The sequence below is a fragment of the Schistocerca americana genome, chromosome 4, assembly GCF_021461395.2.
Source record: "Schistocerca americana isolate TAMUIC-IGC-003095 chromosome 4, iqSchAmer2.1, whole genome shotgun sequence".
NCBI lineage: Eukaryota > Metazoa > Arthropoda > Insecta > Orthoptera > Acrididae > Schistocerca > Schistocerca americana.
Genome location: NC_060122.1, coordinates 216,352,600 through 216,368,737, shown reverse-complemented (window position 1 = coordinate 216,368,737; position 16,138 = coordinate 216,352,600). Strand labels below are relative to the sequence as shown.

Below are 16,138 nucleotides of genomic sequence, written 5' to 3'. Positions count from 1 at the left end.
CAACAATATTTCTCAAACATTTATCGCCTAAGCGGCACAGCACAGCATGAATGGCAGTTTCAAATAAGTACCTTTCCTAGCAATTAGGAATTAAGAGCAACTTCATAAAACCTTAAAACTACAAACAGCTCAGAGCCCGAAGGGGGCATATATATCACAGATTGAAATTATATCACAGATTGAAATTCAATAAAATTTAAATACTGAGAGCAGTAGTAGTAGTAGTAGTTTTATTCATCTGTAGATGTCTTTTTATAAGAATATAGGACATGACAAAGTATTTACAAGTTTAGACCAATTTAAAATAAGCTAATTCGTATACACATATATTTACAGACTTCTAGTTACAGACAATCATTAGATTTATTACTGGTATACAGTACTTTTACTTACAAATAAATTGTTGTTGTTGTCGTGGTCTTCAGTCCTGAGACTGGTTTGATGCAGCTCTCCATGCTACTCTATCCTGTGCAAGCTGCTTCATCTCCCAGTAACAACTGCAACCTAAATCCTTCTGAATCTGCTTAGTGTATTCATCTCTTGGTCTCCCTCTACGATTTTTACCCTCCACGCTGCCCTCCAATACTAAATTGGTGATTCCTTGATGCCTCATAACATGTCGTACCATCCGATTCCTTCTACTAGTCAAGTTGTGTCACAAATTTCTCTTCTCCCCAATCATATTCAATACCTCCTCATTAGTTCTGTGATCTACCCATCTAATCTTCAGCATTCTTCTGTAGCACCACATTTCAAAAGCTTCTATTCTCTTCTTGTCCAAACTATTTAAAGTCCATGTTTCACTTCCATACATGGCTACACTCCATACAAATACTTTCAGAAACGACTTCCTAACACTTAAATCTATACTCGATGTTAACAAATTTCTCTTCTACAGAAACGCTTTCCTTGCCATTGCCAGTCTACATTTTATATCCTCTCTACTTCGACCATCATCAGTTATTTTGCTCCCCAAATAGCAAAACTCCTTTACTACTTTAAATGTCTGATTTCCTAATCCAATTCCCTCAGCATCACCCTACTTGATTCAACTACATTCCATTATCCTCATTTTACTTTTGTTGATGTTCATCTTATGTCCTCCTTTCAAGACACTATCCATTCCGTTCAACTGCTCTTCCAAGTCCTTTGCTGTCTCTGAAAGAATTGCAATGTCATCGGCAAACCTCAAAGTTTTTATTTCTTCTCCATGGGTTTTCATACCTACTCCGAATTTTTCTTTTGTTTCCTTCACTGCTTGCTCAATATACAGATTGAATAACATCGGGGAGAGGCTACAACCCTGTCTCACTCCCTTCCCAATCACTGCTTCCCTTTCATGTCCCTCAACTCTTATAACTGCCATCTGGTTTCTGTTCAAGTTGTAAATAGCCTTTCGCTCCCTGTATTTTACTCCTGCCACCTTCAGAATTTGAAAGAGTATTCCAGTCAACATTTACAAAAGCTTTCCTGTAAGTCTACAAATGCTAGAAAGGTAGATTTGCCTTTCCTTATTCTAGCTTCTAAGATAAGTCGTAGGGTCAATATTGCCTCATGTGTTCCTAAATTTCTACGGAATCCAAACTGATCTTCCCCGAGGTCGGCTTCTACTAGTTTTTCCATTCGTCTGTAAAGAATTCGTGTTAGTATTTTGCAGCCGTGACTTATTAAACTGATAGTTCGGTAATTTTCACATCTGTCAACACCTGCTTTCTTTGGTATTGGAATTCTTATATTCTTCTTGAAGTCTGAGGGTACTTCGCCTGTCTCATACATCTTGCTCACCAGATGGTAGAGTTTTGTCACTACTGGCTCTCCCAAGGTTGTCAGTAGTTCTAATGGAATGTTGGCTACTCCCGGGGCCTTGTTTGGACACAGGTCTCTCAGAGCTCTGCCAAACTCTTCACGCAGTATTGTATCTCCCATTTCATCTTCATCTACATCCTCTTCCATTTCCATAATATTGTCCTCAAGTACATCGCCCTTGTATAGACCCTCTATATACTCCTTCCACCCTTCTGCTTTCCCTTCTTTGCTTAGAACTGGGTTTCCATCTGAGCTCTTGATATTCATACAAGTGGTTCTCTTTTCTCCAAGGGTCTCTTTAATTTTCCTGTAGGCAGTATCTATCTTACCCCTGGTGAGACAAGCCTCTACATCCTTACATTTGTCCTCTAGCCATCCCTGCTTAGCCATTTTGCACTTCCTCTCGATCTCATTTTTGAGACGTTTGTATTCCTTTTTGCCTGCTTCATTTACTGCATTTTTATATTTTCTCCTTTGATGAATTAAGTTCAATATTTCTTCTGTTACCCAAGGACTTCTACTAGCCCTCATCTTTTTACCTACTTTATCCTCGGCTGCCTTCACTACTTCATCCCTCAAAGCTACCCATTCTTCTTCTACTGTATTTCTTTCCCCCATTCCTGTCAATTGTTCCCTTATGCTCTCCTTGAAACTCTGTACAACCTCTGGTTCTTTCAGGTTATCCAAGTCCCATCTCCTTAAATTACCATCTTTTTGCAGTTTCTTCAGTTTCAATCTACAGTTCATAACCAATAGATTGCGGTCAGAATCCACATCTGCCCTGGAAACGTCTTACAATTTAAAACCTGGTTCTTAAATCTCTGTCTTACCATTATATAATCTATCTGAAACCTGTCAGTATCTCCAGGCTTCTTCCATGTATACAACCTTCATTTATGATTCTTGAACCAAGTGTTAGCTATGATTAAGTTACGCTCTGTGCAAAATTCTACCAGATGGCTTCGTCTTTCATTTCTTCCCCCCAGTCCATATTCACCTGCTACGTTTCCTTCTCTTCCTTTTCCTACTACCGAATTCCAGTCACCCACGACTATTAAATTTTCGTCTCCCTTCACTATCTGAATAATTTCTTTTATTTCATCATACATTTCTTCGATTTCTTCGTCATCTGCAGAGCTAGTTGGCATATAAACTTGTACTACTGTGGTAGGTGTGGGCTTCATGTCTATCTTGGCCACAATAATGCGTTCACTATGCTGTTTGTAGTAGCTTACCCGCACTCCTATTTTTTATTCATTATTAAACCTACTCCTGCATTCCCCGTTTTGATTTTGTAACCCTGTATTCGCCTGACCAAAAGTCTTGTTCCTCCTGCCACCGAACTTCACTAAATCCCACTATATCTAACTTTAACCTATCCATTTCCCTTTTTAAATTTTCTAACCTACCTGCCCGATTAAGGGATCTGACATTCCACGCTCCGATCCGTAGAACGCCAGTTTTCTTTCTCCTGATAACGACGTCCTCCTGAGTAGTCCCCGCCCGGAGATCCGAATGGGGGACTATTTTACCTCCGGAATATTTTATCCAAGAGGACACCATCATCATTTAACCATACAGTAAAGCTGCATGCCCTCGGGAAAAATTACGGCTGTAGTTTCCCCTTGCTTTCATCCGTTCGCAGTACCAGCACAGCAAGGCCGTTTTGATTAGTGTTACAAGGCCAGATCAGTCAATCATCCAGACTGTTGCCCCTGCAACTACTGAAAAGGCTGCTGCCCCTCTTCAGGAACCACACGTTTTTCTGGCCTCTCAACAGATACTCCTCCGTTGTGGTTGCACCTACGGTGCGGGTATCTGTATCGCTGAGGCACGCAAGCTTCCCCACCAACGGCAAGGTCCATGGTTCATGGGGGGGACAAATAACTTATTAAATAATTTAATGCCACACTGTTCACTCATATCTCCATATCAGTCAATGCACACACTATAAATACATTGTTTCATAACACTTCACTCAGTATACACGCAAACTGGTGATCTCTGGGCCATTTTCTGTACAGCAACTTCCCATTTGCTATCATGAAAAACTGAGTCAGCACCTCGCCAGTAACGAATGAGATGTTGAGCTCAGAAAGAGGAAGAGATGTTAGTATTGTCCTATGCATAGCGTGGGGTACGTTTTTCTAGAAAAGGAAAAAAGAATGAAAAAAGACATAATGTGAAAGTGTTATGTGGAATGTTGGATGTTTTATACTCATTATCATTATTTATTTGTATAACTTTTTTTACCAAACCTCTAATCTGTTTTACCTAAGTAATCCTTCAATGTATAAAATGTATCGGTACTCTTTAGCTGCATACTTAAATAAGTGTAATTTTGCAATTTCTTTAATCTCTTTTGGTAATTTATAGTACAGGTTTATTCCTTGGTAGAAAATGCTGTTTTGAGTTTTATGTTTATTTTTTCTTGGTAAATGTAAGTTGAGTCTACCTCTTGTTCCATGATCATGGACAGAGGTGTTTGTGCTGTGAGTACCAATGTTATTTTTGATGTGTATAACTGACTGATAAATGTATTCACATGGAGCAGTTAAAATTCTGTCTTTTGAACAGATCTTTACAACGAGCTCGACTAGAATTTTTGGTTATTATTCTTATGGCATGTTACACACTGATGATAGGATTTTGAGGGAATAACATGCCGACGACATTCTGTTTACAAGTACGTTTGTGTGTTCATACCACTTCAGCTGAGAATCAATGTTCATTCCTAGAAATTTTGCATTTGTTACACAATCTATAGAAGTGCCATCTACATTTAATTTAACATTGTCATTTTCTCTCTTCAAACTGAAATTCATAGCATTAGTTTTCTTTTTGTTCAATGTCACTTTATTACTTATTGACCAATCGTAAACTTCCTTGAGAGTTTCATTTACTTTCTCTGCAAGGAGTTCTCTTGTTTCCTCAGCGACTATAATATTGCTGTCATCAGCGAAAAGAATTTTTCACCATGAGTAACACTACTGGGACTGGTATTGATGTATATCAGGAACAGTATTGATCCTAATATGCCATCTTGCAGAACCCCTATATTAATGTATTTTGGTTCTGTTAAGGTAATGTAACTTAACCACGATTAATAAGACCACTTCAGCTGTATGACAAATCTTCATTTCTAATCCAACAAGCTTCGGGGCGTTAGAGCCGCATTTACGAGCATATAGCTGTATGTACTTGTAAACAAAAGTAAAACGAATAAAGATGCTGTTTCGGTTGAAATGCGGTTTTACTATACACGAAGCTATATATGACAATATATATACTCACATTTATTTCATAATTTAGACCAAACCATAAGCAGTATATGACCCAACATTCTTTGTTCAATAGCGATAAATCTGTTTAACCATCAAAATGTCGGTAGTCCAATTTAAAATATAGTAGGTTGCAGGGAATATCATCCCGATATAGGAAAACTAGAATAAGAATAAAGTCCAGTGTAGCTCCTTTTATTTTGTAACTGTATTCCGCTGCGTACGTTCTTACGCGCATGCTCTCGTTTATCGTCGCCAGCGCCGGTTCAGCTCAATTCGTCTAGGGCTCTAGGCTGTCATTGCGGACCTCCTGTTGCCACTACTACTACTACTACTACTACTACTCCTGAACAGGCCATGAAGGCCCAACAGTACTGACCGGCCGCTGTGTCATCCTCAGCTCATAGGCGTCACTGGATGCGGATACGGAGGGGCATGTGATTAGCATGCCGTTCTCCCGGCCGTATGTCACTTTCCGAGACCAGAGCCGCTATTTTTCAGTCAAGTAGCTCCTCAGTTCGCCTCACAAGGGCTGAGTGCACCCCGCTTACCAACAGCGCTCGGCAGACCGGATGGTCACCCATCCAAGTGCTAGCCCAGCCCGACAGCGCTTAACTTCGGTGATCTGACGGGAACAGGTATTACCACTGCGGCAAGGCCGTTGACCCTGTTGCCACTACGGTGTTAAATGTTAGGTACATCTATATAAGATTTTATGTCTTCCTCCCTCCAGTCCTTTCATTTAGATGACGATCTATTTTGGAATCAGCATTTTATCTAAACATGACTTATGGTGCAATGCAATCAAACAAACTCTGCTCTTGTCGATGTGAATGCAGCTTCCACCATCTACCAATATCATCTGTTTTATCATTAACATCAATACGATTTATCACTTTCTCCTAGTTTTCCTGCATCGGGATGATGTTCCCAGATATCTGCTCTGTTTTAAATTGGACTACCGACCTCTTGACTGTTTAAACAATTTTATCACAACTGAACAAGGAATATTGGGTCACAACTGCTTATAGTTTTTATAAATGTGAGTACATAACTTTTCCTATATAACTTCTTGTGTACCACAGTTACATTTTAACCGAAACAGGAGGTTTTTTAGTTTTTACTCTTGTTTACATACAGCTGTATTCCTGAAGTTGTGATTCTAACGCCGCGAAATCAGTTGGATCAGAAATAAATATTTATCACACGGCTGAAGCGGTCTTGTCTATCATGGTTCAGTTCTACAGCTGTGGACGGTCACAATATAAAATTTGCTGTAATTTAACTTAGTCTCAGAGGCACCATAGCAACATCATGAAGTTATGAGAGGGATCTCATACGTGTGCCGGTGCCATTGGACCCTGGGCACACACAGGCCACGCCCCCCACACTGTGCTGACTCGGCTATCATCACACCTGAGGCAGGTGGGCGGAGTACAGCCCGTCCATCAGTCAACACGCCGGCTGTTGTTGACCCACCACCTGCTGACGTCACAGCGCAGGACGCGGCGACACGTGCTTCTCTCCGCTAGGACGGACAAGCGAAACATGTACCTCGTGCTTATGCCACCCTTGTGCTTCAGGGAGAGACAGAAAGGGAGAGAGAAAGAGAGAGGTAGAGAGAGAGAGAGAGAGAGAGAGAGAGAGAGAGAGAGAGAGGGTGGGAGGGGGAGCGTGAAGCGTGAGTGAGAGAGAGAGAGTGCGAGTGTGAGGGAGAGAGACAGAGATGAGGATATAAGTATACTCAGAAAAAATTAAAAATGAAACCCTAAATATGACATTTAAGAGTTGGTATCATTCTCTTTCCAGGTGAAAGATTCTAAAAGACTAATGAACGAAAACTAAGCATAATATAGGATGATGAATACAAAATGATGAAGAGTAGAGTCAATAGATTGAAGTTTGAGAGAATTGACATAGATTGAAGATTAAGAGAATTGCCTGCAAGAACCAGAGTGGAAGGTACTGGCATACTATAATACAGAGGAATGACGAGACCGTGTGAATGAAATAAATAGTGAGTGCAGAGAAGTCAAGTCGAAGTGGCTCCAGGGGATATCTGAAGAAACAAAAACGGAAATTATTGTTGCAAGGACTGATTCAGCATAGAGAACAGTCAAAAAACCTTCGGTGAAATCAAACCAAGAGCGGCAACATTTAGAATGCGACGGGGATTCTGCTGAGTGGATAGGAGGAAAGGGTATATTGAGAGGCCCTATGAGGGAGAGGAATCGACTAATGACATGCTAAAGAAGAAATTGGAGGGAATATGGAAGACATAGATGATCCAATATTAGAGTCAGAATTTAAAATAGCTTTGGAAAACTTTAGATCAAAATAAGGAAGATAAAGCAGAAACCATACATAACACTCCATCAGAATTTCAAAAATCACTGGAGTAAGTGGCAACCAAACAATTATTCATATTGGTGTGTAGCCTCTATGAGACTGGCAGCATACCATGAGATTTCAAAAAAGAAAATAAATAAATAAATAAATAAAATCAACATAATTTTGAAGACGGGGAGGGCAGATAAGTGCAGCAAAGAAAACTGTGGATCGGTTTGATGAGATCGGTTTGGCTTTAGGAAAGGTAAAAGCACGGGGGAGGCAGTTCTGACTTTGTGATTGACAAAGGAAGTAGAACAGAAAAAAATCATGAGACTGTCATAAGATTTGTCAACCTCGAAAAAGCGCTAGACAGTATAAAAATGAGAAAATACGCAGAAAAATAGGAGTAAGCTACAAAGGGAGAGATGGATGCTATGTAACATGTACAGGAACTAAAATGGAACTGTGAGACTGCAGGACCAAGAAAGCAGTGCTCGGATTATAAAGTGTGTGAGACAGTGTTACAGTCTTTCGCCCCCACTGTTCAACCTATACATCGAAGAAGCAGTGACAGAAATATACCAAACTTTCTAGAGTGGGATAAAAATACGGGATGAAGGGATACCAACGATAAGATTCGCTGATGACATTGCTATTGTTAGTGAAAGTGAAGAAGAAATACAGTATGTATCAGAAGAGAATAGAAGCGTTCGAGATGTGATGTTACAGAAGAATGTTGAAAATTAGCTCTACTGATAAGGAATGAGGATGTTCTCCGCAGAACCGGCTACGAAAGGAACATGTGGAAATCACTGACAAGGTGAACGGGCAGGATGACATGACGTGTATTAAAACATAAGGGAAACATCGATGGGAATATTTTAAAATTCCCACATATAGAATAGTTAATTTTTGGATTGTTCGGACGGGATGGAGATTAAATGAGCACAGACACATATTCTGTTGCTATAACATCGCACGCTCAATTATATTTAAGAAAATAGGTGGTAGTTTATTGATTATTTATTAACACGAATTACAAAAATGCCCATTTCAAAAGAAACAGCGTACGTAAGTTTTGTAGAGAGATAGTGACTGCACCAATCGCATTAGAGGCATCTGTTTTGAATAACGATTAACTTTCGTTCATCGTCGTCATCGTCAGCCAGTTCGATCAGTTGGTGATGCTTCCACTTTTAGTCGGCGTGCAACGCAGGACTTTAATACGGCACTGTTCTATTTCTTGTTCTGTTGGAACCTCAAATGTAGATAGGTGACTGATGGAATAGAAAGCCTTTTCAAAATCTATAAAGGCAAGGGTTGGGTTGAGTTGATTTGGAGGAGGGGGGGGGGGGGGGGGGGAAGACCAAACAGCGAGGTCATCAGTCTCATCGGATTAGGGAAGGAAATCGGCCGTCCCCTGTCAACTGGACCATCCAGGCATTTGCCTGAAGCGATTTAGGGAAATCACGGAAAACCTGAATCAGGATGGTCGGACGCGGGATTGAAAAATGGCTCTGAGCACTATGCGACTTAACTTCTGAGGTCATCAGTCGCCTAGAACTTAGAACTAATTAAACCTAACTAACCTAAGGATATCACACACATCCATACCCGATGAAGGATTGGACTATCAGACCAATTGTGTGATTGGATTGAAGAGTTCCTAGATAACAGAACGCAGCATGTCATTCTCAATGGACAGAAGTATTCCAAAGTAAGAGTGATTTCAGGTGTGCCGCAGGGGGGTGTCATAGGACCGTTGCTATTCACAATATACATAAATGACCTTGTGGATGACATCGGAAGTTCGCCGAGGCTTTTTGCAGATGATGCTGTGGTGTATCGAGAGGTTGTAACAACGGAAAATTGTACTGAAACGCAGGAGGATCTGCAGCGAATTCACGCATGGTGCAGGGAACGGCAATTTATCTCAATGTAGACAAGTGTAATGTGCTGCGAATACATAAAAAGATAGATCCCTTATCAGTTAGCCACAAAATAACAAGTCAGCAACTAGAAGCAGTTAATTCCATAAATTATCTGGGAGTACGGATTAGGAGTGATTTAAAACTGAATGATCATATAAAGTTGATCGTCGGTAAAGCAGATGCCAGACTGAGATTCATTGGAAGAATCCTAAGGAAATGCAATACGAAAACAAAGGAAGTAGGTTACAGTACGCTTGTTCGCCCACTGCTTGAATACTGCTCAGCAGTGTGGGATCCGTACCAGATAGGGCTGACAGAAGAGATAGAGAAGATCCAACGGAGAGCAGCGCGCTTCGTTACAGGATCATTTAGTAATCGCGAAAGCGTTACGGAGATGATAGATAAACTCCAGTGGAAGACTCTACAGGAGAGACGCTCAGTAGCTCGGTACGGGCTTTTGTCAAAGTTTCGAGAACATACCTTCACCGAAGAGTCAAGCAGTGTATTGCTCCCTCCTACGTATATCTCGCGAAGAGACCATGAGGATCAAATCAGAGAGAAGCATACCAACAATCCTTCTTTCCACGAACAATACGAGACTGGAATAGAAGGGAGAACCGATAGAGGTACTCAGGGTACCCTCCGCCACACATCGTCAGGTGGCTTGCGGAGTATGTAGATGTAGATGTAGATAAACCTGCGACCGTAGCGGTCGCTCGGTTCCAGACTGTAGCGCCTAGAACCGCACGGCCACTCCGGCCGGCAGCGGGACTGAATCGTCGTCCTCCCGAATGAGAGTCCACTGTAAAGGCAAGGAATCTTACTTAATTATTCTGCTTATTGCACTTATTTTTTCTGCTAATTGTTTCGCGAAGAGTGAGGGTGTGATCAATTGTACTAAAACGTGTGCAGAACCCAGTTTGCTCAGTGGGTTGAGCCAGGTCAAGTGCAATAGTCAAAATTCTAGTAAAAGCTTGATACAGTACGAACAGAAGACTGATTGGTCCAATTCTTCATATCTTTAGTTGTACCTTCCTTATGTGTTAGTATTATTTTGAGTTTATTCCGATCTCTTGACAGTTTTCCACTGTCTACAGACTTGAAAATGTTTTAACCAAACTCTTTACAGATTTCTCATCCATCAGCTTTAACCGTCGGCTGAGAAACCGCTATCTGGACCGTTTCCTTTTTTCATCTTGTTTATAGCATGTTTGAATTCCAGGGGATTATATCTGGGATTTTGGAAACAGAAGCGTCCACTTCCTCCAGGATTAAGGTACAATCGTTAGTTTTGCTGTAAAGGCTACCATAAAAAATCCCAAATATTTGAATGTTTCTTCCTTATCTGTATTTCAACCTTGATCTGTTTATAGCCCTATTTACTGATTTTTCCCATCATATGCTTCCGTTTGGCTACCTTTAAGCTGGATTTATTTTCACTATTGGCTTTTAGCGTATCTTCTTCGTACTCCTTGATGTCTTCTTTCACGGGGACTTGCACAGTTCTGTCTATTCTATCATTGTGTCATTCTACTTTCATTTTTCTTCTCTTGTCCGTCAAACTTATCATTTTATTTGTCAGCTTCTTCGGATGGTTTTGAGTTTTGCACAAGCCACCTACTTATTCAGATTTTGTTATTAGTACCTTTCTTACTCCTGCTTCACATTCTTTTAATTTTCTCTTAATTCTCTCTAGAAATCCCTCTTCCGTGTCTTCGAGATTTCTGAAATTTAATATTTCTCCTTTTTCCTTTAATTAATTTTATTCTTTCGTCTTTTTCACTCAGTTAAAATCTAGCCTTTATTGCTCGATGTTTTTGTTATTGTCATTTTGACCATCTTTCATTTATTCAATGAACATAAAACTATTCTCCGTATGCGATCTAATGTAATTTGTGGCTTCATCACTTTCTGTCGCAATACTAATATAATCAGCGTTCTGGCAACATTTGCATATTTTGCTTACATAATTAATACTGTCATGTTGGAACCATTAGCTTTATCGACACGAAATTAATCAGAAATATTATTTTTCATTTGATCAGGAAGTTTTGAGGTATTTGATTGGCTGTGAAAATTGTCCATCTTAATTTCCTGTATGCACCTCTTAGTCACATCTAAAGACTCATTGATCGTTGCTTATATAGGTGAATCAAACGATATACATGGATTTTCTGTAGGTCAATCACATTCAAAAGAATCAATATTAGGCTGAATATAAAATGATTTCATTTAAGTCTTCTCAAAAGCCTCTGGGACAGACCTACCTTTGGGTTTGTCTTGTTTCCGCTCTAACCAGGTAAGTGTACCACCTTTCCTCATTCTATTCAACTTTTCGAGCTCTTGGACTCTGCCTCCTTGAATAGCGGGCACTAATACTGCCCTATCTTTGTACATGCGACTCTCTAGGTACTCTCGAGAAACATACAAACAGATAAGCACAGGGATGTCAGCCGTCAGTTGCAATTTCACAGAGTGATATCACGTACATCTAAATCTACGTGGATACTCTGCAAATCACACTTAAGTGCCTGGCATAGAGTTCATAGAACCACCTTCACAATAATTCTCTATTATTCCAATCTCGAACAGCGAGCGAAAAAAAAACACCTCTATCTTTCCGTGCGAGCTACGATTTTCCTTATTTTATTATGGTGATTGTTTTTCCCTATGTAGGTCGGCGTCAGCAAAATATTTTCGCATTCGGATGAGAAAGTTGGTAACTGACATTTCGTGAGGAGGTTCCGGCGCAACGAAAAACGCCTTTATTTTAATTATGTCCACCACAAATACTGTGTCAGTGACACTCTCTCCGCCATTTCGCTATAATACAAAACGTGCTGCCCTCCTTTGAAGTTTCTCGACGTACTCTTTAATTCTGTCTGGTAAGAATCCTACACCACGCAGCAGTACTCTAAAGGAGGACGGACAAGTGTAGTGTAGACAGTCTCGTTAGTAGAGCTCTTAGAACGTTTCTGGCATGGAGAGGCCATGCGACTAAAATTTCCGCCAAAAATTGAGAGATCTGAACGTGTTTGTGCTCCATCTTTTAGTAACGGAGAGTAGTACAAACTAGTGATTCCACGGCTCTCCTAAAAATCGGCCATATTGGCATCACGAATACCAGCAACGGCCACAAAACTGATCTCACCAGCTCCCATCATCAAACAGATAAACTAATGTAACCACCGCCTGTGTTCGACACCACCGTCCTATAACCCATCTGAGGGAAAGGTGGCAGCACTAGCAATGGAGGACGTATAAAACGTGTCGGTGGGATACGGGAAACAGTGTAGTCATTGTTGTAATGCGGAAACGGAAGGATTTATCCGACGTCCAAAAGGACATCATCACTGGCTTTCGGGTCAAGGATGGAAGCATTTCGGAAACGGGTAAATTCACGAGCTGCAGTGGTTAAAGTATACCGTGCACGGCAAAATGGCGCTATCCAGATAGGGCCCTGAGGCAACTGTCGTGCACCATGGGCCATGGATGACGGCTGCGAAGATGTATACGGCCCGAACAGACGTGTAACTGTTGGCAGCTGACCGCCCAATGAACCAAGGAGCTGTCAACAGTGTCTCCTAAGCCACCGTTCAGCGACCGTTGCTGCGTACGGACCTCCGTAGCACGTGCCTGGTTCATGCACCCATGCTGAATGCTGTTATCGGTAACTGTTGCTCGCGAATACCGCAGTCGGACTGGTGGCCTTTTAAGATGAATCACGTTTAATGCTCTATTAGACAGGAAGCAAAAATCCTGCAATAATCGCCGGGGGGGTTCAGCCCGGAGGATGGAGCGTTATAGTCTGAGGAAGGCTTTCGGGGCCTTCCCTGAGAGATTTCCTCATTCTGGAAGGCACAGTAGATCAACAAAAGTAGTCGCATATCCTTGGAGACCACGTCGATTCCTATATGCAGTTTGTTTTTCGTCAGCACGATGGCGTCTTTAGGGAAGACGGTGCGTCGTGTCTCAAAGCACTCAGTTTATGTGCGTGGTTCGATGACCACCGTGAAGAGTTTATCGTACTCCACTGGCCATCAAACTCCACTGATTTAAACCTAATGGAATGTGTGGGACCGCCTCGTTGGGCTGTTCGCGCCATTGGCACTCAACCGAGAAACCCTGCGTAGCTGGCACGGCATTGGAGCCGGCATGGCTCCAGATCTCTGTCGATACCTTCCAGAAACTCACTGACTATCTTGATGAAAGTTTCGCAGAAGACCGCGCAGTAAAAGGTGGTTATTCAGGCCTTTGAAAGATTCTCACATTAATGCGGCTAGTCGTACTAATTAAATATGTAAATTACTTGAAATCAATATGAGTTAAATATGCCTTCCAAAAGTCTCAAATTGGAGCTTAAGTGATGAACTGTACAACTATATAAGGAAAAGATAGATTGCTACTTACCGTAAAAATGATACGTTATGTTACAGATAGCTACAGCCAAAAGACACATATTCTCTTTCGACCACAGCCATCGTCAGAAAAAAAAAATCGAACACGAATTCGTTTACACAAGAAAGCACACATCACGCACATGTTACCTCCATGCGTTCATGTGTGCGTGAGGTGTGATTGCTTCAATGAATGAAACTGTGTGTGTGTGCGTGTGCGTGTGTTTGTGTGTGTGTTTTGTGACGAAAGCTTTGGCCAAAAGCTAACGTGTAAGTGTCTTTTAGATGCACCTGTCTGCAACTTGAAACTTCTTTGTTTACATGTACTTAAATTGCTGAATGACTGTGACCCACAATATCTAGCGCAACGCAATCTGACTGCTGAAAAAATAAATAAATAAATAAAAAATAAACTGATTTCAAATAATTAATTCAAAAGAATGGTCCTGACCAAAAATAAATCTTAACAATAACCTATACCTTTCATTAAGCACTTACCTCACAAAATTCTTCATTACACGAGCTACTGCAATACAGCGAGCGTCGATACTGCCAGCTAAATAAAAGATTCTAACTACTAAAGCAACTAACTACTAATAGGCATGTGGTTAGCAAAGGAATGATTTTGTTGCAAACCAAATAATTTATCTTTTTTTACCTTAATAATGTGACATCCAGTTGAGACATGAATATAAATCGCCATTGACATCTAGTACAAAGGTGTATATCATGAATAATATTCAGTCCCCAAGTCGAACATGTACAGATCTTTAGCCTACGCTAACACTTCAGACCTCTACCCTCCATCAATGCTAACTTCTCACATCTAACATCCATCACTGCTGGCTGTTCACCTCCAACTGCCCAACAGTACTTCCATCACTGCTGGCGACTAACTTCCAACTGCCCAACACTACTGACGATTAACCTCCAACAGCGAGTCCAATCAGCCACAGAGTCTCTTACAAAGAAAGCGCAGTCAGAGATCCAATGCAAAGCGCTACACATCGTTGCCAATCAGAAGCAGCTCACTTACAAAGTTCACGTGACATCTTTACATTAAGTAGAAATCTATCTCTTCTTTACACTGCTGATTTCCCAACGCGGAATTTCTATTGTATAACTAACTCCGTCCCTACATGTCTCGGAAGATACAGCAGTACTGACCGGCAGCCGTGTCATCCTCAGCCTATAGCAGTCAGCAAACCGCTATCCCAGCCGTTGTCAGTTTTCGTCGCTACTTCTTTATGAAGTATCTCCTCAGTTTGCCTCGTATGGGCTGAGTGTACCCCGCTTGCCAACAGCACTCGGGAGACCGGACGGTCACGCATCCAATTCTTAGCCAAGCCCGACAGTGCTTAACTTCAGTGATCTGACGGGAACCGGTGTTACCGCTGCCGCAATGCCGTTCGCTGTACAACTAACAAGGTAGAAAGTTATGTACGAAGGTCATTATAAAAGTAAAGAGCGTTTGTTTCTCGAGACATTTTTATTGAAGATATTGAAGAGAACTTAATTTACAACACATTTTAATATCTCAACCTTTTTGTACATAGACGCCATTAAAATTTAAACATTTGTCGTAGCGCTCCACAAGCTTTCTGATGCCCTCTGCACGCTTGGTTGAACCAACAACTAGCACCCTCTCTCAGTTCATTGTGATTTCCATAGTGCTTTTCACCCAAACAGTTCTTCAGTTTGGCATAAAGGCGGTAACCAATGGGATCTAAGTCCGGGCTATGAGATGGATGGTCAAAAACCTCGAACTTGAACAGCTAAATCAAATTCTTTGTCCACGCAGAAAAATGTGGACGAGCGATGTCATGAAGACGCACAATGCGGCTAGGCAACAATACACGCCTGTTGTTTTGGACGGCGCGGCGTACTCGGTATAGGATCCGATAACATTTGTATTCGCTCTCGTAGGCATAAGTAAATTTTCTTGGATTCTTTCTTAGTTTTGTTGGAAATCGAGTATTGTGCCATTCCATTGATCGGAACTTTGTTTCTGGACTTGAACGCGAAACCTTCTCGTCACCAGTAACAGTGTGGTTCTAAACCTCCTCACAGTCCTTTGTCGTACTGAGCATGAAGAGTCATTGCAGCACTCATTAGCAGTTTTTGGTGTTCGTGAATAGAAAGTCGTCAAACTTTCCTATATCCTGCACAATCACTAACAACTTCACACGGAATATTTCATTAGTGTGTACTTTCCTTCCACTCAGGCACAGTATTACTCTAAGAACTTCACACATGAGGAGACTAATAATTTTTTCAAACATTTTAAAATGACACAAATAAACCGTTCGTGATCACTGTTAGCGTCATAGAGACGCCAACGATCAAAAAGGTGTATGACACAGGGCCCATGTGGCGGGAGGATTACACAGCT

General features: G+C 41.2%; 1 pseudogene; it reads right to left on the bottom strand.

Moving 5' to 3' along the window:
• Positions 1-5,635: 5,635 nt before the first annotated feature.
• On the bottom strand, positions 5,636-5,753 carry LOC124614537 (annotated as a pseudogene).
• Positions 5,754-16,138: the final 10,385 nt, after the last annotated feature.